The following is a 22,462-nucleotide window of genomic DNA, read 5'->3' on the forward strand; positions in this document are numbered from 1 at the left end:
CTCTGTAGGCTGACTTGCTTAATCAGTGGAAACAGGTAAGTAACTTAGGGATATTATATCACCCTTCATTGTGACTATGTGGAATTCTGGGAGATTCATGTCCTTTAAAGAGATACAGGGACTTATACATATGATCCTCTGGCAAGGAAAAAGGAGCACAGGAGTGAGAATGAGCTTATCTTGATAATCTCCATGCCAGGCCACATGTTATGGGCCATAGACCCTCCATATCCATATTCAATGGTCCCACATACAAGGGTTCTACATCCTGGGATCAACCGTCAATTGAAAATATCTGGGAGAAAAAGTGTCTGTACTGAACTTGGAAAAACCTATTTTCCTTGTCATTATTCTCTAAGTAATGCAGTATAAGAAGTATCTACATTGGATTTACATTATGCTAGGAATCATAAAATTGTAAGTAATCCAAAGATGCTTTAAGAATAAGGGAGGATATGTGCAGATTACAATAATACTTTGGTTCACAAATACTTTTGTTTGTGAACAATTCAGTTCACAAACAGAACCATTCATCAAAATTTTGCTTCTGTTTGTAAACTCTGCCTCAATAGACACTGAACCTTATGGGCAAATTTGATTTGATTGGCGACCAATTCAGTTTACAACTACAATCCTGGAACAAATTAAGTCCATGAACAGAAGTACCAAGTACCACTGTATATGCCCCAAACTAAACCATTTTATATAAGGTGCTCGATCATCCATGGATTGTGGTTTCTATGGAGGTCCTGGAACTAATCCTTCACAAATACTGGGAGACGATTATATAAAGTAGTACAACTATTTATTCACTTAGTAATTGCTTGAGTCTAGTAAGGCTTAGGCTTGAGGAGGCCAGAAAATGTGCTCAAAGTTACAGAGCATCAAGGAACATCTGAAGGAGCACTAGGAACACTGAACATGCTCCAAGCCTGAGCTGATTTGAAAGGACCACAGTATTGTTAGAATTGTGGGGATGGGCAGACTCCGTTTTGTCTTGCTTCCTCCTTGGGGGAACAATATCAGGCATCCACTTTCACAAAGAAGGTGATGCTATCAAGATGAAAAAAGACACTAGAGAAACTCAAGATAAGACTACTGAAAATAGGTGTAAACTCTGGTTTTGCCATTGCCCAGGTCCACATTCTCCACCATCTTCTAGTTTAGGGATGAGGTAGCAAGATGAAAAGGTCAGACAGATCTGATGGACCATGGGTAGGGCTGGCTGTCAGAGTACCTGGGTTGCAGGTCAGCTGGTAACCCTGACTATCTGAATCCTTTCCTTTCTTTCTTCTCTGTTTCCTCATCTCTTCAATGGGGAGGTTGGACTAGAAGCTCTCCAAGGTCCATTTCAGCTTGAAAATACCATTATTCTGATATCTTTATGCTCTGAAAAGGAAAAGCATAATAGCCCTGGGTTTATTAATATTAACTGGGGCAAACAAGTGAAATCAGTTTAGGAAAATAGAGATGTGGTTTTTGCCTGGAGCCAGATAAGTCTTATGAGACCTGTTCTAAGCATTAGTGATTTGCTGACTGCTCCTCCCCAGAACCCACAAATGCCCAGTAGTGACAAGTTCTAGTTATTGCCAAGGATGAGGCTTCTCCATTGACATGTGAAACTGAGACACAATATAGTTTTAGTGAAAAGGAAATCAAATCAGTCACGTTCAGCTGCCCTCTTTCATCCATCCTTTCCTCAATGGTTGATTGGTGTGCTGGGTTCAAAGACAACCCTTTCCAAGAGGGTACTTTCTGGTCTCAGCCATAGGGACAGGTGGTCCCTCTGACCCGCAGAAGAGTTCATGCTCTTGATACTCTCCTCACTGACAGTCTGGGACTCAGGCTTGCTTGTGTGACTCATCATCTCTGAGCTACCGAGAAGACCCTTTCTGTCAGAGGTAACATTTTATGTATCTTGGGTTAATATCGTGAAATGGTTTTCATCCATTCCTTGCACTGAGCTCCTAAAACCCTCAGAATTTCCTAAGTGCTAAGAGCAATAAAGATGAATGGAGGATCTGATGACTCATACAAATGATTGATCTGGTTGTTCCTAACTTGTACCTTTCCATAGTAAATCAGTAATCTAGAAGAAAACCGTTCTTCATAAATTCCTTGAGCCATTTTAGCAAACCATCAAAACCGAGGAACTGAGGAGGAAATGGTTGAAACCTTTTTTTTCTGGCCTGTCGATCAGGCATGCAGGTGACACCCTGGGCTTGGATGGGTATGTGAAACAGGGGTGGTCTTGTAAGCTGAGCCCTCGACCTCTGGCATCGGAGGCCCCATCCAGAGAGGCCTTCTCTGTGTAGGTCGTATCAGAATTGAGTTAAATTGTGGAATGCTCAATTGATGTCTGGCAGAAAATTGAACTCAATTATTGTGGGAGAAAACAGCCACACATCTGGTGTTAGAAGTGAAGTAGCAAGAGCAGTAGTTGAGAAAACTTTTCCTCTTGGTGAATGTAGATGGAAGGGTACAGGCTACAAATTTGACCTATATTGTTCGGTTGGCCAAGTTTATTTTAATGCTTTGCTCTTGGCTTCCAAAAACCATTACAAAAAATTGCTGTAAGAGCCTAAGTAGCAGTATATCATACAAGTATTTGGCTGTGGCTATAGTTAACTTGATCTTTCCATTTTCTGTGCTTATGAAAGGCCCATGTGAGAGATTTCCTTCACAGTCTGATTTCAGGAAAGGATTTATGCCATCCTGATGATCATTCTACTTATAAGGGTCATGATTTGGCTGAGTCCTCCCCTTTCTGTTTTGGTGGACAGGAAGCCCAGGTAAAATATGAAATGAACTGATAGACTCTTTCTTATTCCATATATTGGTATAGCATCTTTTTAATTTGCTCATAATAGCTTTTAACTGTGCTTAATTTGAACCTAGGTCTCTGGTCTTAACTATATTTTTGCTTTTTTGTATATCATACATTTCCTTTTATTTGCCCCACATATTTCTTGAAATAAAGTGGAAGATAAGTAACCACACAAATAACACTGGGCATTTCAGATTCAAAGATGTGAAAATCCTGGCAGAGTGCTACAAACTGAGCAGGAAATACCTGCGGCTTGATTTCCAAGAAGATGTGCTTTGGCTTAGAAGAAGCAGTGCCTGAAGGCCAGAGCTGGTTAGAGAAGAGCCACATGGTACCTGTCATCGGAGGTCATCTATGCATAAACTAGATGAGCACTTTGGTTTTCCTTTAACTGTAAAGTGGAATAACAGTATCTCTCCTTGAAATTACTTTAAATAGTAAACATTGGTCCATGTCACACTTAAGGTCCTAGCACACTACTACATTTAGTGAGCATTTCTAAAAAAATAGCTATTGTTATTAAAGAGACTCATGCATTGAAAGCTATTTTATCAGCTTAAATTCATTTGAAACCTGGCTAATCTCTCGGGCTAGCCAATACTCAATCATCAGAAGAATCAAAGACTCGGAGTCTCAGATCTAGCCCATTCGTACAGCTACAGTGAGGGGTTCGATTTGGAGGTGGGAGTTGGATCAGGTCATCTTTAAGCTTTCTTCGAAGTCCATTGTCATGATACTTTGGTTATGGTTTGCATATGTTCCTTGAAAAACCATGTATTGGAGACATAATCCCCAGTTTAAGGGTGTTGAAGGGTGGGACCTTTAAGGGAGGATTAGATAACAAGGGCAGATGAATTAATGCTGTCAGAAGAGAAATGGGTTAACTATTATGGGAGATGGTTCCTGACAAAAAGATGAGCTCAGTCCTCATCCTCTCTCTTTCTCTGTCTCCCTGTCTCACTCATTTCCCCTTCCATCTTCGTTGTGGGATGATATAGTGAGAAAGCCCCTTGCCCTCTTGAGCTTCCTAGCCTCCAGCATCATAAGAAATGGTTTCTGTTTATCATACATGAGAAATAAGTTTCTGTCCATTATACATCATCCAGTCTCCAGCGTTCTGTCACAGCAACACCACACAGACTAAGACAAGATCCATTCAATCAGAGATAGCATAAGGGTATTGAGAAAAAAGAATTAAAACTATTCTAATGTCATGTTATTAGAAGTCCTCTTTTCTTTTATGTTTAAATTTCACTTGGGAGCTTATCAGTTGGATAGTAAAGCATTTCCCAGAGTATAAAAAAAACAAGAAAGAGGAGGAAAGAGAAAATGTCTAAGTGCACCTCATGGCTGTCTGTCTATCTGTGAGTAAACAGTCTCTTTCTCTGTGGCTTGCTGAACACAGGTTGGCAATCTGATTATTTCCACTAAGACATGGGCAGCACACTTCAAACAAGGAAGCTGCCTAGCACACACACCAGACATGACGGACATTCCAGCTTCATTAAAGTCAAACTTGGCCACAATCACTCCAGGATGCACAACCACTATTCTATAATATTTTAATGGTGGCACCTTTCAGAAAATATGCCAAGCCTAGAACAAAAGCATGCACCAGCACTCTAATTTGGCTGGAATGACCATAAAATTGCAGGTCTCCACAGCAACCACAGTGACCATTTTCTCCTCTGACCTTTGTCTATGGAGTTGTAAGGCACCAGGATGAGGCTCAGTTGATAGGGGGATAATTTCCCAGAGATACAAGGATCATGGGTTGATTTCATGATTTTAAAGATGGACATATATTAGGGAGGTTAGGACTTTAGCAATCACCTCAGGTGGTGGGCAACATGGATCCCAGGTACATAGAACTGGAGAAGAAATGCTAGTCTCAACCAAGAGGGATATGGCTCTGCTTACTGCTCTAGTTCAACCAATCCTTTGTTAGAAACATGGCTGACATTCTCTTGTTTACAGAGTCACTCAAAAGGCGAGTGGGCAGCTCCAGTGGCCTATAGTGTTTAGCATGTGGCTGGCCACATATTAGGTACTATAAATATGTGTTCAGAGTTTCAAGTTGCCCCAGCTCTTCCCAGCTCATGGCTTTCTCAAATCCCTTAAATAGGTGACTCTCAGACTTCCAGGAAAAAGAAAAGAGCAAGTGAGCAACTATAGTGCCCTTTCTCTTTGGAAAACCCTAAAATGGACAAGAAATGACATAAGAGGTGCTAGCCCTATGGGACATTCTGGGCATGACATCTGGGTTTTCTTCCTTTTCTCCCCTCTGACTTTTTCCTATGCTATCTGCTTTTGATACCCTGCACCCCAGGGAGCAGAGGCAACTTAGTAGAATGTAGCTCAGGACAATGAACTCATAGCAACATGGGGGAAAATGACTTGGGATCTTGTGTCTTCTTTGGTCACTTGCTTATCTCACTCACTGACAAAAGCTAATCACAGTTGATTAGGTCAAAGAAAAGATCTCCATGAAGTGCTCTTTTTAATAGTGGTATTAAAATTCAATCAGGCATCTTACCAGGCCTTCCTGTTAGTCATGATTTCACTCATGAGGTGATGAGAAAGGTTAGGAATATTCTGTCATTGGCTGCAATTGGCTTTCGATACCAGCTGGTATTTATTGAGATACTTACTGAACCGCTCTTCTATGCCAAGCAGCATGCTAAGCCCAGTTGGACTATAGAAAGGTAAATTAAACATAAATCTTGCACACAAATTGGTTATAGTATATGAGGGAGAGTTAGACACCTACTTACATAACTGGAGAGTGACAAGTGCATGTAGGAGCTACAGAGAATTTGGGGGCAACTCAGAGGGAGAACTAATATTTTTTTTTACACACCTGGACCAGGTCACCTGGAAGAGGCAGTTCACATGAGTCCTCGATGGAAAAAAAGGACCTGAATCTGAGAAGATGGTGGAGGTGTGTGGGAGTGTCAGCAGTGACAGACAAGTGTGACGTCATTAGCCTGCAAATGTCCATGTCCCAAAGACCCAAGGCCCCTCTGCCTTCACACAAGGTAGTCATGGTAACCACATGTGGATGATAATGCACAAGTACTGCTGCATAGAAACTCAAAGCATACGGCCTCCTGGCTAACGGCCTGAGTTCACCACCTTCTCACCCCAAGTTCCAGTTCTCAGTGGTCACGGGCATTTCATACTACCCTGATCCTCACACTCTCTAAGCCAAAGAAGGGTCACTTGTAGAGTGGATCAGCTATCCTTGTGCCATTAGAACACACCTGCCTCCAGCCATAGATTGAGACAGGTCTTAATCATATTACTTTTTTCCAAGATAATTACTGTGAGCTCCTCCTAAGCAGTGTTTTTTAAACAATGTCTTAACTCTCAGTTGTGCTACATGCCCTGTAATGAGGAGACACCATAGTTAACCAGTTTGGTGGAAAATTCAAGGTGGAGAGATTCTGCTGGTCTGTGCAAACCCAGCCAGATCCACTTTTCTCCAAAGTGAGAACTTTTGGAAATGGCTTCTGAGCCCATTTGAGAGTAAGCGTGCAGAGCAGGAATCAGAATGGACCTCAGCATGCGACGGGTCAGCTCTACAAAGGCAGATAGGGTGGAGAGGTCCAGGCAGCAGATATTTTACACACGTTTCCAAATTGCATTCCTGCAGCAGATCAAAGTTTCATTTCGTTTTGTTTTGTTTTTATAAACCACACCAAAGCATACATTTCTAGGCCAAATTCTTCAAGGGCACTTAAAAGTTATTTGGTAACTTTCCTGTTAAATTTAGAGTTCAGCTTACAAACTTCTGGTGCACCAAAAATGACCTTCTTTGAAGGACTGCCTTGGCAAATAGAGCATTGCTTATGGGGCCAGAGGATTCCACTTACTTGAAGTTTGAAGTATTTTATGTGCACCATTTGCTTCAACAGCCATGACCGGGAAGGGTGCCTGTTACTCATCAAGAAAATATCACCAACTCAGACTGTGCCTCTGTTTGTATTTGTTGAAACCATTCAGTCAGGAGAGTTGATGAGGGAAATGTTGTTCCTACATCACAAAAGCTAGATGGGTTTTAGACTCAAAATGAAAGATCTTTCAAGTCAGGCCTGATAGTGCATGCATATAATCCCAGTACTCTGGGAGACTAAGGCAGGGGGATTCCAAATTTGAGCTCAGCCTGGGCAACTTAATGAGACTCTATCTCAAAAATAGAATATTAAAAAAGGCCTGGGAAGACTCTCGGTTCAATACCCAATATCACCACCACCACTACCAAAAAAAAAAAAAAAAAAAAGAGAAAGAAAGGAAGGAAGGAAGATATTATTTCTCCTTTTTCAGGAATGGCTCCTTCTCTTTCAGTCTCTTCAGGCTTGAAGCCCCCTTATGGAAGATAGTCAGCTTCAATATGCCCTAGTCATGTATAATTAATGATGCTAAATGCAACGGGAATAGCAAAACATAAAAGGGACATTAGGGGAGAAAACTGGTGAAATCCAAATAAAGCCTAGACTTCAGTTAATAGTAATATGTCAATGCTTATTTCTTAGTTTTGACGAGTGAATCATAGTTATGCAAAAATTAACTTTGGAAGAAATGGGATGAAGAACATATGGAAACTCTCTGTACCATCTTTGCAAATCTGCAATTATTCCAAAATAAGTGTATACTAAAACTTTATGGAGGGATTTATGTTTTGGAAGGGAACTCACTGGCAGTGCTAGGAGGAGATCTCTAGCAGAAGGCTAGTGAGCTATAGCAGAGCCAGTACCACTCTAAGAGGTAGTAGGCCCAATTTTACATATAATTAAAAAGTGCGACCTTAGCCAGGTGTGGTATCACATGCCTGTATTCCCAGCACTCTGAGAGGCTGAGGCAGGAGGATCCCAAGTTCCAGCCCAGCCTGGACAATTTAGCGACTTAGCAGGACCCTGTCTCAATGAAGAAACAAAAGGTTGGGAATGTAATTCAGTGCAAATGCCTTCTGTTCAATTTCTAGTACAGGAGAAAGACGGGGGGAGGGATCTTACATTAGTCCTCCAACTTCCTGTGGAATGGACATCTGCATCTATATAAGGCTCCACATCTCTTGAAGGGCATTAGAAAGATCAAATGCAAAGGTCCTTTGAGTATGCCCTGGCAACCCAGAAACAGTGAATTCCCAGGTGGACCAAGGGAACCACCAAGCGTCAGGATAAGTCAAATGGATGTGATTGCAGCCGGACACACAGGCAGGTATTGTCTGCTCTCAACTCCAGTGTCTCATGAAAGATCCCACCAGGGCAGCTCACAAGCACACAGCACGTTCAAAGATGAAGCACAAAGGAAGGCAGTGGTTGTACCCACGGTTGCGTGGGCATCTTCTGGAACCGCTGGAGCCCCACAGTAGGGTGGCCCCACTGTCTAGGGATTGTAGAGGTAGTCTGTAGGTAGACAGAGTGGCCCTTGCTGCCACAAATGCTGGCCTCACTACTGCTCATCTGTCATCGCTATTGTTATTCCTTCCCATCCCAGTACATCTGATCATTCTCCCACGGCTCCTAACTCAATACTAAGTCCAACTCCCAGCACGGCACACAATTTCCTCCACATCTGGCACCTTTGCTGGGCTTCACCCTGTCCTCCTGACACGCAGTCCTGGTCCCCTACCTGCTGTTTCCTGAGTGTGTGTGTTATTTACTGCCCTGGGGCCCTCGCCTTCCTTGCTTCCTCCCTGAATTCTCTTCCACAGCTTCCTCTCTACGGTGATCCCACTCTTCCACTTTTCCTAATCCCTTCATTTTATGGCCTCCCTCCCTCTCCTACTTTTCTTCCTCTCAGTTTTCAGGTTTACAGCAAGTGCCAAGCCTTTAAAGATTCTTCTCTGACCTCTTGCCTCTCTCAATCCCAGCTGGTCCCTACTCTGGGATCCAGTCTTCTTTCATCCATGGTTAAACCATTCATCTTATATTTTATCTAACATCCTCTATGGCAGATGCCAGTCTTCTATGGGGAAGGCCACATGTGTGTTTTCCAGGATCCTAATGACTGAGCCAAATATTCAGCACAAAGTAGGAATCTGGAATGAATGAATGAAGGAATAAGTGGCCACATCCCTTAGATCTATTCCAGAAGTCCACATGTGCTTCTAAAAGGCCTGGAGAGCTTGGTATTAGAGATAGATGTTATTTCTACTAGAATCACTTCCAAACACATTCCTGTGAGTAGTGGTGAACTCACACAGTTCAGTAACATTAACAATATATATGGAGTATTTTTGAGAATGACAACATTTTATAACTAAGTACCACACAAAGAAAGGAAATTAATTCATTCATCACTAAGACAAATGACCATGAGAATTTGTGGTGGTGGTGGGGAACCTGCCAGAGCTATGATGTTCCTAAGTTTGTTCCAGAATATGAAATAACTTCCACTGAACAACTCCACGTTCAACTAGCTGTATTTGCTCTATTAAATTGGGATAGTTAGAGATATCTGGCTGGTCTTTAAATTATCCCCCCAAAAGACATTCTGGAACAAAAAGCAAATTTTGTTAGTATCAGGTGTAAAATAGCAGGGAATTTACCTTTCACATAGTAATTCACAGAAGACAGGGCAAATAAAGGGTGCAAATCAATCTGTCTATCTTTCTGGGCATATTTGCCCATTAGCTATACAGGGAACCCACCTAAAATGGATAACTTGGTTTTCAATGTCAATATTACTTCTACCAAACCAAGGCGTTAAGTCCAAGGGGAAAAGAAAAGTCCCAAACAACTGTTTGTCTTACATTCAGAACGCCCTCTCTTTGCCAAGTGCTCAGGAAAACTGATAAAAATCTCATTTTATGCATCTGCAGCTTATAAAATTTATACACATGAACATCAACTTTTATAGGTTTTTGTTTTGTGCAGACTGAAGCTGTGTCCAAGAGGGCAAAGTTGAAGTTATAAACAAAAGATTTTATTTTATATATTTATATTTTACATATTTATACATACTATATAAAAGCACCTACTATGCTAAACATTGTTATAGGTGCCGGGAATACAGCAGTAAACAGAATAAATTTCCCAACTTCATAGACTTAGATTTTGGCCGAGGGGCCTGAAAACTCCCATAAAGCATCAGGAAAATAAGTATTTTGGCTTTGTGCCTAGACTATCTTATAGAATACTCAGTCCCATCACTGTGATGCAAGAGCAGCCACAGACAGTAATACAGGAATAAATGTGGCTGTGTTTCAATAAAGCTTTATTGGTATAAAGAAGCAAGGGCCTGATTTGGCCTACAGGTCACAGTTTGCCAACTCCTGTTTCTGTTCATGAAAGTGCTTACAAATCACCGAAACAAAATAGGAAAGTAATAGAATTTATTGATAACATTATGGAAATTAAGAGTTGAAGAAAGGACATCCATTCATTTTAATCTTGCTTTCTCCTCATGAAGTAGTATCACGGTTAAGAATGTGGCCTCTGGGATCAGCCTGCCAGGGTTCAGATCCTGCCTCTTTCACTTAGCATAGGCCGTTTAATCCCTCCAGGCCTCATTTGTCTCATTGAGAAAGAGGACAATAGTAACACCTACTCCTCAGGAGGTTCTTGAGATAATCCATGTGAACATTTATTAGGACATATGGCACACAGGAAACTCTTAAATTCCATATATGGATGAGATCATCACCAACAACATTGGTGACAGCAAAAACGCTGAGGCTGAGAGAGGTGACATTATACATAGACAGCCCCACAGCAAGAGCTTGTCTGCGTCAGGATAGAAACTCAGGAACTAAGCCTCCAATGTCATTGCCTACAATACTCATTATTCTCCCCAGGTCACAGTAAATCACACAATCCAGGAGTAATAAAAACTCAACATGTGTGCAAATGACAGCAGGACTCACTCAGTTCTGTGACCCAGAGTTTTAGGGATGGCTTGTGATATATGGAAAGACTCTTCAGAGAAATGGGCCTTTTGTCACCTGTCTGTTATAACGAGTCCCTACTAGCTGACCAGTGTGCCCAATGTAACACTATCAGTAGAACTTTCCCATGGGACAAACATGGCTGTTCATAGAGTGAGTTGTGCAGTGAGCCCTAACGTCGATGAGAAAATGCATTCCCTCCATGGACAAATAAAGCCAAGGCTCCAGCAGATTTTCTGTGACCAGAAGACCAGGATGAGGTTTGGCTTCTTCCACCTGGTGGCATGCTCCAGCAGACCACCCAAGAAGCCCTTCAGAATATTATTTTTCATGGTCATTATTTTCAACCTTTTGCTTGCTTCCCTTAAAGATCAAGTTCTCCCCCAAATCCTTTGATGACCACAGTTGTTCAGTGAATTTAACATAAGTTATCCTCAGGGAAAAAGAAAAACCCAGAGCCAGAAGAGCCAAGGGTTTTATGCCACCACACCCTTTGGAAAGCCCACATATTTCTGTTATTTCAACTAAATCCAGCCACAACAGAATACATGTTCTCTCAAGGAACTTACAGCTAATTAATTGCGAATGTGACAGCTAAAGTACAGAGAATTAATTTTCTGAGGTCAGTCTCTTCCCCCACTGAAACACAGTTTTTCCTGAGGTTAGTGCTTTTGGGGGTCTGTCATTTGTGATTTCCGTCAGGAAGTGGGAGGACTAGAAGACGGCCACACTGTTGGAATCAGTAGAATTCTTCTGATAAATGGTTCTGCAGACTTGAGACATCTGGGTTATACTGGGCCTAAATCTGATTTTGAGATCTTTTTTTCCCAGGCCAAAGACAATGTTCTCTTTGGAAGTGGGGACATCACCACACGGGTGCCCAGCCACATTAACCAGTGCTATCAGATCACGGCAATGTGATAGAGTTAGACTTCAGTATACCGGTAACATTATGTACCCTGCTTGTTAAGATTTTCTTTCCTGAAGATTTTCTTTCATGTCTTTTTGGAAGATTTGAAAATGATCACTTCCAGGAAATCTTCCAAGAGAAACACCATCTTGCACTCCTGATCCAATTATCCATTAATAAAAATACCGGTTGCCTTCTATGCCTAAGTGTTTTCAAGTACATGATGTCATGACAGCAGGTTCTTTCCCCAAGGATGAGTGGGGCAGAGACCTAGGCATAATTCAGCATGCTAAATGCTATCTTAGAGGTATTTATAACCCTGGCAATACCTTTGAGAAGAAAGAACTTCTCAATACAAGTGTGAGAACTGCTTTGCCAAGGAAGGTAAGCCAGAAAGGACGTAATAAGCTCAGCATGTGCAAAACTCAATCACCAGGACTTCACGTAGTCTTATTAAAATCTGAAAGCTCTGTTTCTTTCACCTGCTTCATGGTGGTACATTCATATCCTTCCTATATATCTTAGTCTCCTTAGGACCTGGCTTATGGCCTGATATTTTGTAAGGATACAATAATAATATTGAATGAATGAATAAATGTCTTTATAAATTTTCTTAGTGCATTTTCTCTCTAAGAGATAGTAAGTTCTTTGAAGACAGGAACTGGGACTATTTTAATGTGACTTTAAGATATCTAGATTTAGTTGGTGAGAGAAAAATAAAATAAAGGTTTAGACAAGGATTCCAAGATAATTCAATGGAGGAAAATTAATCCTTTCAAAAAATGATTTTAGGACAACTGGTATCTACATGCAGGAGAATTAAGCTGGTCTCTTACATTATATTTTATATAAAAATTAACTCAAAAGAATCACAGATTTAAATTCAAGACCCAGTACTATAAAATTCTTAGAAGAAAACATAGAAGTAAATCATTGTGACTTTGGATTAGGGAAAGACTTCTTAGATATGGTAACAAAAGCATAAGTGACAAAAGAAAAATGGATAAACTGGACTTCACCAAAATTAAAAACTTTCCTACTTCAAAGAACATAATCAAGAAGGTAAAACAACAATCTACAGAATGGAAGAAAATCTATAAATATCCTATATCATAAGATATGGGTATCAAGAATATATAAAGAACTAACTGGGCATGGTGACCTATGTCTATCATCCCAGCACTCTGGAACACTGAGGCAATTCTTATAGAAAGATAGCCCAATTAACAAATGGACAAAAGATGAAACACATTTCTTCAAAATGCCAATAACAATATAAAAAGATACTTGAGATCATTAGTAATTATGTAAATAAAAACTACAGAGATACCACTTTACAGCTGGTAGGATTAACTAAAATCAAAATACTAACAAGTCTTAGCAAAGAATATAAAGAAAATAGAACCTTTATACAGTACTTTGCTGGTGAGATTGTAAACTGTGCAGTTACTTTGAAAAACAGATTGGCAGTACCTGAAGAAATTAAATAGAGTTCCATATGATCCAATAATCTCATGCTTAGGTATATATCCAAGATGACTGAAAGCACATGTTTATACAAAATCACATGCAAGAATGTTCACAGCAACACTAGTAGAAACAACTCAAAGGTTCATCAACTGATCAATGGATAAACAAAATGTGGTATGTCCATACAGTGGAATCCTATGGTGGCAGTAAAAAGGAATGAAATACTCACACATGCTACAACATAAATGAACCTCATAAAACAGGTTAACTCAAAGAACCAGTCTCAAAGATCACCTGTTGCATGATTCCATTTACATGAAAATCCATAGAGACAGAGAGTAGATTAGTAGCTTCCAGGGGCTGGGGCAAGGGGAGTATGAGTGGCTGCTAATGGATATGTAATTTCTTTTGGGGGTGAAGAGAATATTCTGGAATTCAATGCTGGTGACAACTGTATAATCTGCGTATACACCAATGAGCTGTAAATCTAAAAAGGGTGAATTTTATGATATGTGAACTGTGCTGTTGTCATCACTTTACAATCATGGTAGTGAATGCCACTGAGCTGAAAATGTCACCAAATACTTGGCACCTGGAACTCTCTTTTACAACATTAGCCCATGAGGACATTTTTGTTAAGCACCTCTATTTTCTATCTTATTGCTATCTTTCCATGGCATCTTACTTACATCTTGACCCCGAGTAGAATTCAGTAGATTTGTTTTTACAATAATTAGAACTAGCTTGTCTTTTTTCAATCCAATAAATAACCAAGTCATTTTAATGAAAATGCCAAAGGCTACGCTAAGAATCATTAGTGTGTCCCAAGGTCTAAAACTTCATGAACAATTTGAGATCACACTGAGTTCCTGATGCTCACTGCTTCAGAAGCATAAGTAAAATAAATAAATAAATAAAACCCAGCAGCCAAAGCAATGAAAGGGAGATTTCACTTTTATGCTTCGGAATTATGTCTGAATGTATCCATGATTTCTTCTCTTTGCAGATAATGGTAAAATTGCCTAAATCATACAGCAGTGGTGCTCTAATGAGACCCGATTTGGATTCATTTCTATTCAAGGCAAACTAAAATGTGTAAAACACTCTACTACTTCAAATGTCTCACCATAGCGCACACGCTTTTAAAAACAGATTCAGCTGAAATGAGTTTGGGCTGGTGAAGAACTGAGCAGAGAGTTGAAATTAACGTAATAAAATGTTCCAGTGTTAAGGAGGACAGAGTCTTTCTCCTGCCCATTGCTCCTTCTTTGGGGATGTAGTGAAAACTGCAGATGCAGCACCGTCCTGCTGGTGGTGTGGGTGACATGAAAGGACAGAAAGCTGAAGAGGAGGTCCTTCTGCCTCTATCCTGTGTCGCTCTGTCTTGTTCAAGTCTGTCTGTTCCCCTCCAGAAGCCAGGCCCTGGCCATTATGAGGTCAGCTCTGATCCCTGAAAGCCTTTTCTTGGCAGAAGGCCTTGCGTTCCCCTGCTAGATTCTCTTTAGCCTTCCCGACTGCATCTCACTTCCTAGTATTGATCGGACCACTGTTTGCAAACCTGGGTCCACAGAAGTAGCAGTTCTCAGCAGCCACGTTATCACGGTGGCCTACTCTGCCTACTTTCCCAGATGAGGTAACTCCTAGGCAGAGGTAATGCCCTTTGCCCAACTTGCTGCAGTGGGCTGCACAAAGGAAAATTCCACTGTGTAGCCCTTGCTCCAAGTATCCAGAATGAGTGACTTCTCCTGCCATCTTCAGCTTTCACTTTGTTAATGGGAGCTCCTTGGCTTCCAGACAAGTACAACCCAACCCCTCACCTGCTGGCTCATGTGTGTGGGAGGAGGGGGTGGGTGGAGCCTCCAGGGACCCTTCTAGCCCTTGGATCCATTGCTATTAAGAATTAGCTGCCCAAGGATGCCCAGTTGCCCAAGTTCCTCCATGCCAAGCTTGGCTGGCTTGTTTCTGGGTTAGAAGCTTATATTTTATGCCCCCTGTGCAGCAGCCAGGAACGATTACCTGTGCCTGCAGGAAGGCAAGTATAGACTCTGCTAACAAATAAGATTCACAGGGTCCATGGTGCTCAGTCTGAGTCCTGGCTTGCTAGTTGTTAGCTGCCAGCTTTGGGAAGTTTCATTTTTATTTACGTACTTATTTGTGGTACAGGGGATTGAACCCAGGGCCTTTGTACTGAGCTACATGCCCAGTCTTTTTATTTGTCTATTTATTTATTTCGAGATGGGTAAGTTATTATTTTTAACCTCTCTGAACTTCAGTTTGTTCATCAGTAGAAGGGGAATAACAGTATCTGCGTCATGGGACTATGGGGTAAAGTACGTGAAATGATGTACCCAAAGCTTTTAGGATACAGACAGATGGCCAGCGAATGTGCTGAAATATTAGCCGTTAGTGTCACTTAGGTGAACAAATATCAAAATCCAATAAAGTGACATATCAAACACCTAGTTAGATAACCTCACTGTCATATAACTGCACTATTCATCTGATTTGAAGCATTGTCCTAAACAAACCCCCAAAGCAAAAGAACAGGAAACCCCTCCAAACAAAAACCAGTTTCAGTGATTTAGATTACAGAGACAAATTATGAGGACGCACTTGAAAAGGACATGAAATGACATCAGTGATAATAAGATCTGCAAGGATATCAATAAAATCTATCTCTGAGTGACAGAAAAGTTTCAGGGTCAGGCTTCTGGAAATTTCTTTATACTAAAAGGAAATGCTTTTAAATGTTATTTAGCAGAAGCAAAAAAGCATGTCCCTTTTACCACCTGTGAATGAAGACACAAGCGTAAACCTACCACCTCTATGTGCCACTTTAGACTACTGCTTCTTTTGAAAACAAACACACAAGCCACACCACCATATATGTGGGCTTGTCATTTGGGTCTCTAGAAAGCAATCTATGAAATCTGTGAGTGCATTTCCTGTAGACGTGTTTTGAAGAAGTACTCTTCTCCACCAACCATGGACCTGCAACAGGGCTTGCATGCAAAAATTACTCCTAGATGAAAGTATGAAGAGTTTATTTAGCCTCCTCAGAGACTGAGATTTGTTTCTTCTAACCACATCTTGGTTTACCCTTTGGTTTCCAGGAATATGTGAGGCTCCATCAACTCTTAGCAACCAACAGGTCAAGATATTTATGTCTATCTACTGTCTATCCTCTACTCTCCCTGGTATTGGTTTGACATCTTTGTCTTCACTCTAACTTATCTGTGGTTTTGATAAAAGTGATTTCTAGCAGGATAAACCTATTGCCATTTTAATGCAACACAATTCACTGAATTTTGACAAGTTAATTTGATTCAACCTATTTTTTAACCAATGTTAGTTTATGGATTTATTGTATGACAGCTCAAAGCCTTTCAAAGAAGAGAAAAGATATGAGTAAAACAAAAATAAACAATGGTTGGATTTTTATCTATAGGGAAATTATGGTACAAAAAGATTCAATAGGAAACTAGAAATACAAAAATCTGCTGATGGGTTCAACGGTTTTTCCTTTTTCTTAGAGTATTCATTTCTTCATGAGGGGGCATGTACTAATGAAGAGACAGGGAGTGGGGAAGAAGGGGAAGGAAAGGGGATAAAAAGAGTTAAGTCGCGATATGTACATATACCAACTCCCCATGATGACTGTGATCATCATGGACTGCAAACATGTACTAATAAAATAATGAATAAAAACGTCCATGAACCAAATGCTGCCATTTACCTTCTGATTTAACAACTTGGCATCCGCCTCCCACTAGGCTTCTAACCCCCCGGAGGCCCATTCTTCTGAATCCTGTTCTCAACCACTGGAAAAACAATGGCTTAAAGAAATTGAGGAGCAAATGGGATCAAAGCCCTGCCCTGCTCTGTCTTTCTCTGACCTTTACACACTTTTAGTATCATCAGCTGAGCCTCTAGACAGCTCCTAGGGGGTGCCATCGCCTCTCTTCCTGCTGAGACCCCATGGTCTTCTGAGCCCCATTCCTCCCTCTGGTCCTGTGTTTGAGCACATCTACTACCTTAACTGGGAATGACCTGATGAGATGTCCCTCATCCGGCAAGGCCACAGGCCGACCAGTGCCCAGGGCCCAGGCTGCCCTATCCTTGCTCAGTGTTTTGAATCCCCTGAAATTCCCTACCCCACATTGAGTGAACACCATCAAAACACTCAGTAAATCTCAACACTACCACTTAGGAAATCAGGGTGCGGTTTGAACTGTGAGGCTGGCCTCTCCAGCGGAGGCTCAAAGAACACTTCAAAACACAAAATGACCACTCTGTGACTTCCTCTCATTTTTAATAAACCTCTAGGCTTTCTTTTTTAACCGCAATAAACAAAAAAAGGAGGAGAGGGAAGAGAAAGTGTTAGAAAACTGGCTGACTCATTTTCTGAACAATAGTTGCAATAAAAAGTGTCCCTCAGGCAGAAAGACCACTCAAGAAGGAAATAACACCTCCAGCCAGGGGGCTATTCACCAGAGGGACTGCACACTGGAAGCTCTCTGCAGAATGTTTCCCTTGATCACCACAGGACTGATGAAAAAGAAAGATAATAAATATGTTTATACACAAGTACCCATTCAATAATTCATTACTTGTTGGCTTACAATAGAACTACTTCAAAAGAACTGTGTTTTCCTCCACATTGCCTGCACCCAGACACCTGAAACTTAGCTATGGATGGAAACACTACCTTCCCAGATAGGTGTTCCAGAACATTCCCCACATGCTATCTGGGCCAGTGTCTCAGGAAGCACCTCCTCCTGGGTTAACTTTGCCATTCTCCTGTCCACTAATCAGCTCCTGTCCCAGTCACTGCTGGAAGACACTCAGAAGTTTTATTTGGTTGCAGGCTTTAAAATTCATTAGACATGGAATATAGTACATTGTTTTTCAGCCTAAAACAGTGCTTCGCCATCAGGGACAGCAGTATGGTGACAACAGCTCTGAAGATGTCCTAGATTATTATAAATAAGAGCAGGGTATGCCGATGACCAGCCTACAACTGCAACACACAAGACAACCCCGACTCCCCAGAAGGATTTTCTGGACCAGACGCTCCACAGTGCTAAGGATGAAAATCTCTGGCCTCAGGGTTACTCCGTGAGGTGAGGTTAAAGGCCAGGGAGGGAAATTGGTGGTGCCATTTCCTGAGAACCATTCAGTCCCACTAATGGCAAAGCCAGGCGTGTCATCCATGTCAGCCATTCCTGCGCATGTGTATTCCAAAAGGATTTACTATTCTAGCTTAGTTACAGACCAGAGAAGGTCTGGAAGGACGTGTACCTAAATGTCATCTGTGATCACTGCTGAATGTAGTCTGAAGGCACTGATGTTTTTCTTTGTTCTGGCCTATCTGATCTGGATTTGTATTTTAAAATTTCATAATAAAAATTTTGCTGCTTTTATAAGAAGGAAGAAGAAACTATTTCTATTTTGAAATCTATATCAAACAAAAAATTGGCTTCCCTAATTGATATTTATGGCTGGCAAGAATATGGAGATCCCACAGTATGAGGTGGCAGGGTGGGATAGCTAACATGGTCTTTGAAAATGTTCCATCATTGGCTTGCTAGTAATTCTATGAGAAAGTTATCCCACGGAAAGAAAGTCTGTCAAAGGTTTATGTACAAGAATGTGAAACATCCTTTATAATCATAAAGCACCAGAAATGATCTAAATAGCTAACAATGTGATTAGTTTAACAAATTATAGTTTGGTGTAGATAAAATAGATTATATTAGAAAGCATCAATCTAGGGCCAGGGCAAAGCTCAGTAGTACAGCACTTGCCTAACATATGCAAAGTCCTGGCTTTGATCCCTAGCACTACATAGTAAAACAACAACAAAAATGCAAATGATGGAATAATATGCAGCTGTTGAAAAATTATATCGATAACCGCATCATTATTTCAACACTGGTCTCCCCATTAGGTTGAAGTCTATGAGTTCAGGAGTGTTTTCCTTTTTGATTCCTGTTGCAGCACTGATACCAAAGCACTTTGCACACTGAGGGTGCCATGGTTATTGAGCAAGTAAAATGAAGGTGGTTATAAAGGAATGTAATTATCAAGGTCAAACAGACACTCAGTATCTTTATTTTCCTGTTTATATTTCAAAGATTCTCCACAAAGCTTGTAGTATGTTTAAAAGAGAAAATATATCAATTATTTTGATGTTGTAAAAAGTAAAACAACATAATAGAATTTAAGCCAGTGGTGGCGGTGGGGAAAGAATGTGGTACAAAAGGACACAGAAAAGGGCATGCAGAATTTAGGAAGCTCTTCCATGATGCAACCCAGGGACACGGTGACACGGCTACCGTGGATTCAAAATACAGGATTATATGTAACCCACCAGGCCAGCAACACTTCGGTGTGACATCTGGCTTCCTCTTTCAGCATTCTTCCCTCTGTCCAGCTTTCCACCACTGGTAGAGGCCACCAATCAACATATTCATGTGGCCCAGGGCTCCAGTGGCCGCCACAGCATCGGAGGCATTGTGACCGCCGTGGAGGCTGGGGGTGCTTTTCAACTGGATGTGTGTGTGTCTACAGCTGACAAATGGAATAAAAGAGCTATGCTGTGCTGCTCAAAATAGAACAGAAAAAAAGTATCGCAAAGAGAGAGGGAGAGGAGAAGAAAGTGGCACGGACATGAGAGGCTGGGTGCTGGAGCAACCTAAAAAGACCCCTGTTAACCCAGACCCATGCATATGATTCTTGCAGCCTTTGTAGACTTTTTCATTTTTCGCCTTTTCACAAATGCTTCTTTGGGGCTACAACCTTGAAAAATGTTATCTGTCCCTTTCCTGGAATGGTTGGATCCTTATGTTACCTAGGTTAAAAAAAATAAAGCTCAGTGATTTCAAGTATTTGCCTACTTATGGTCACCCTGGTGAGGAGATTGAAGAAATAAACAAATCTGAAAATGTAAATCCACATGTGCATATGTAGCAATTATAAAAGAGTTAGCATATAGAAAAGGAGAGCGAGGGAGGGAGGGAGGGAGGGAGGGAGAGAGAGAGGCCTGTAGACCAGGAACACCCGGGCAAGTTTGTCATGGGGCAGAACTTGCAGTCACTGGAGGGACTGGAGTTTACTGGAGCTTCCAATGACCCTCAGCCCAAGCTCATTCTCTTCTACCTTCTTTATAACTTTGAGGAGCAACATATCTTTTTTAATAAGAGAAAAAGCCTTCATCTTCTAACTAAAGACATAGTTCAAGATGAAAAAGGCCCCCCGAAAGGGCAGGTGAGTCATGGATGTCTCATGTTTTTGGGACACCAGGGGAAGGGTGATTGGGAATCTGAGGGTTACAGGAAGGTGAGCATCACAGAAAGGAAAAAGGCCACAGAAACCAATGTTTTCTGCATAGTTGGGCTCATGGCCAGCCCTGTCTTAAAAAGTAGCTCTTCTATTTGATTCTGTGGAATGTACATGTCACTGTTATAGGTTAAAGATGAAGTCTACTCTTCAACATTCTGTTCAGTGCAAAGTGGGGATGATTTTCTCTTTCCTTGAGTCTGAGCCAACCTGGGAAGCTCTGACCAATAGAGTAGTGGAAGTGATACTGCGGCTATTTGTGGGGAGAGTTTGAGAGGCTGGCAGCTCCCACTATTTCCAGGGAGCCCTGAGCCTCCCAGTCAGAAGCCCTAGAACTCTGGGGTAGCTTCACATAAAGATGACTTAATGATCCAGGAAGAGGGAGGGGCCCAGCTGAGCCTCAGACATCTACCTGTTCCCCTTCAAGTCACCAGACACGTAAGGAACGTTATCTTGGATCCTTTAGACCAAGCCTGGTGGCAGATGAGCACCAATAAGCAGCTACACTGGATGGCATATGAAACAGAAGAATTGTTCAGCCGGGCCCTGCCAGCATTCCTCATCCATAAAAACTATGAAATATAATAAAGTGGTTGTGTTTTAGCTGCAAAGTTTTAGAGTAGCATGTTATACAGTGATAAATCCAGGCAACAGGTTGATGATATTTGTCTACTTTCAGTAATAGCTCTGTCTCAGAGAGCCACATATGTCCCCATGGATGGACACACATGATATACAGTGGTGGCAAACTTATGGCACTCATGCCACAGTGGGCTGTTTCGATAACTGAAAGCTCTAAAAGGTTCACCATCACTAGAATAAGAAATAAAACACAGTGTGCTCTCGATGGAACACAATGCAGTGCAAATGCTGACTGTCTCGACTCAAATCTTAACATTTCCACTTGTCCAGTAGTATGAGGCCTCAACTCTTTGGCCTCAGCTTTCTCATCTGCAAATCAGGGAAAACAACAGCTACCTAATGGACGAGGTGGTGAAAGCAGAGAACACGGCATGTGGGTCCCAGCTAAAGGCCTCTGTCGCTGGTCTTGTCTGCCCATCATGCCCATCCTGGCCTCCAACATGCTGCTCTCCGCTTGTTTCCCTGCTACCTCCATTCTGCTGCATTTATTCTAGTTTCCCATGGAATTAATGCCCACTGTTGGTCTTGTCTGTGTCTCAGTCATCTCACGGGTTGATCTCTAGCAAATAGAGGGCACCTTTAAAAGAACCCCACCTGGAATTCAAATGGTCCTTAACGTGAACGAGACAAGAGCAGATTGAATTTCCCCAGGAGAACAGACAGCATTGTCTTACATACAGTAAGGCATGGCTATTCTCTTGCTCAGTGACTACTCTGTAAGGCGGGTAAGTCAAGGACAGGCTGATTGGGGCCAGCCTTTTTTATCCTTACTTTTCAAGGCTGGTTATTTTCTGGCTAGGTCCTATTTTCGGGGAAAGAAGGTAGGACTCAAAGGCTATACACAGCAACCCCTTTGCTAAAACTGAACAGAAATACCCCACGCGAAAGGAAGGCCCAAACTCCACCCAACTTCCTCTGGACCCTTCCCTGCCCTTGCATATGTGAAATGCTGTATAGAGTCGCCTGCCAAGGGCCAACCAGTTATAATCATGGATTTCAATTCCTCCTGCAAAATATTTCAACCCATTTGCTTAGTCAATAGAGACAGCTTTGATCTCCACCTGAGGTGGCCCCAACAGTAATGAAAAGAGCAGTTTTCATGTAAAAATTGCAAGGAGGGTGAAATGATTAAAACTATTGAAGAATAACTTAAGATGTTACTAAAATTACTATGCCCTCGTGCAGTTTTTGAAGTATGTTTTATAGCTGCCACTTCTTCCTAGACAACCAGGTCTCTTTCCAAAATGGTTTGGCACACCTGGTGTGTGTCTGTGGTAGACTTGGAAGGCAGTAAGAACTTTAAAATCCCTACCATTTGCAGAGACCGGAAGAGACTTGCGGTTACCACACTGAAACCTAACAGCCTGCTAAGACGTTGTCA

At 41.5% G+C, this 22,462-nt stretch overlaps 1 protein-coding gene across 1 annotated transcript in view; it reads right to left on the minus strand.

The window, feature by feature from the left end:
* The window catches only part of Rora (RAR related orphan receptor A), a 674,381-nt gene that overhangs the window by 331,745 nt on the left and 320,174 nt on the right, over positions 1-22,462 (minus strand). The gene's annotated exons all lie outside the window — the stretch shown is intronic.

This window comes from Heterocephalus glaber, unplaced genomic scaffold, assembly GCF_053883595.1.
Source record: "Heterocephalus glaber isolate CG9 unplaced genomic scaffold, H.glaber_assembly_v1.0 deba00001689, whole genome shotgun sequence".
In the NCBI taxonomy this organism is placed as follows: Eukaryota; Metazoa; Chordata; class Mammalia; order Rodentia; family Bathyergidae; genus Heterocephalus; species Heterocephalus glaber.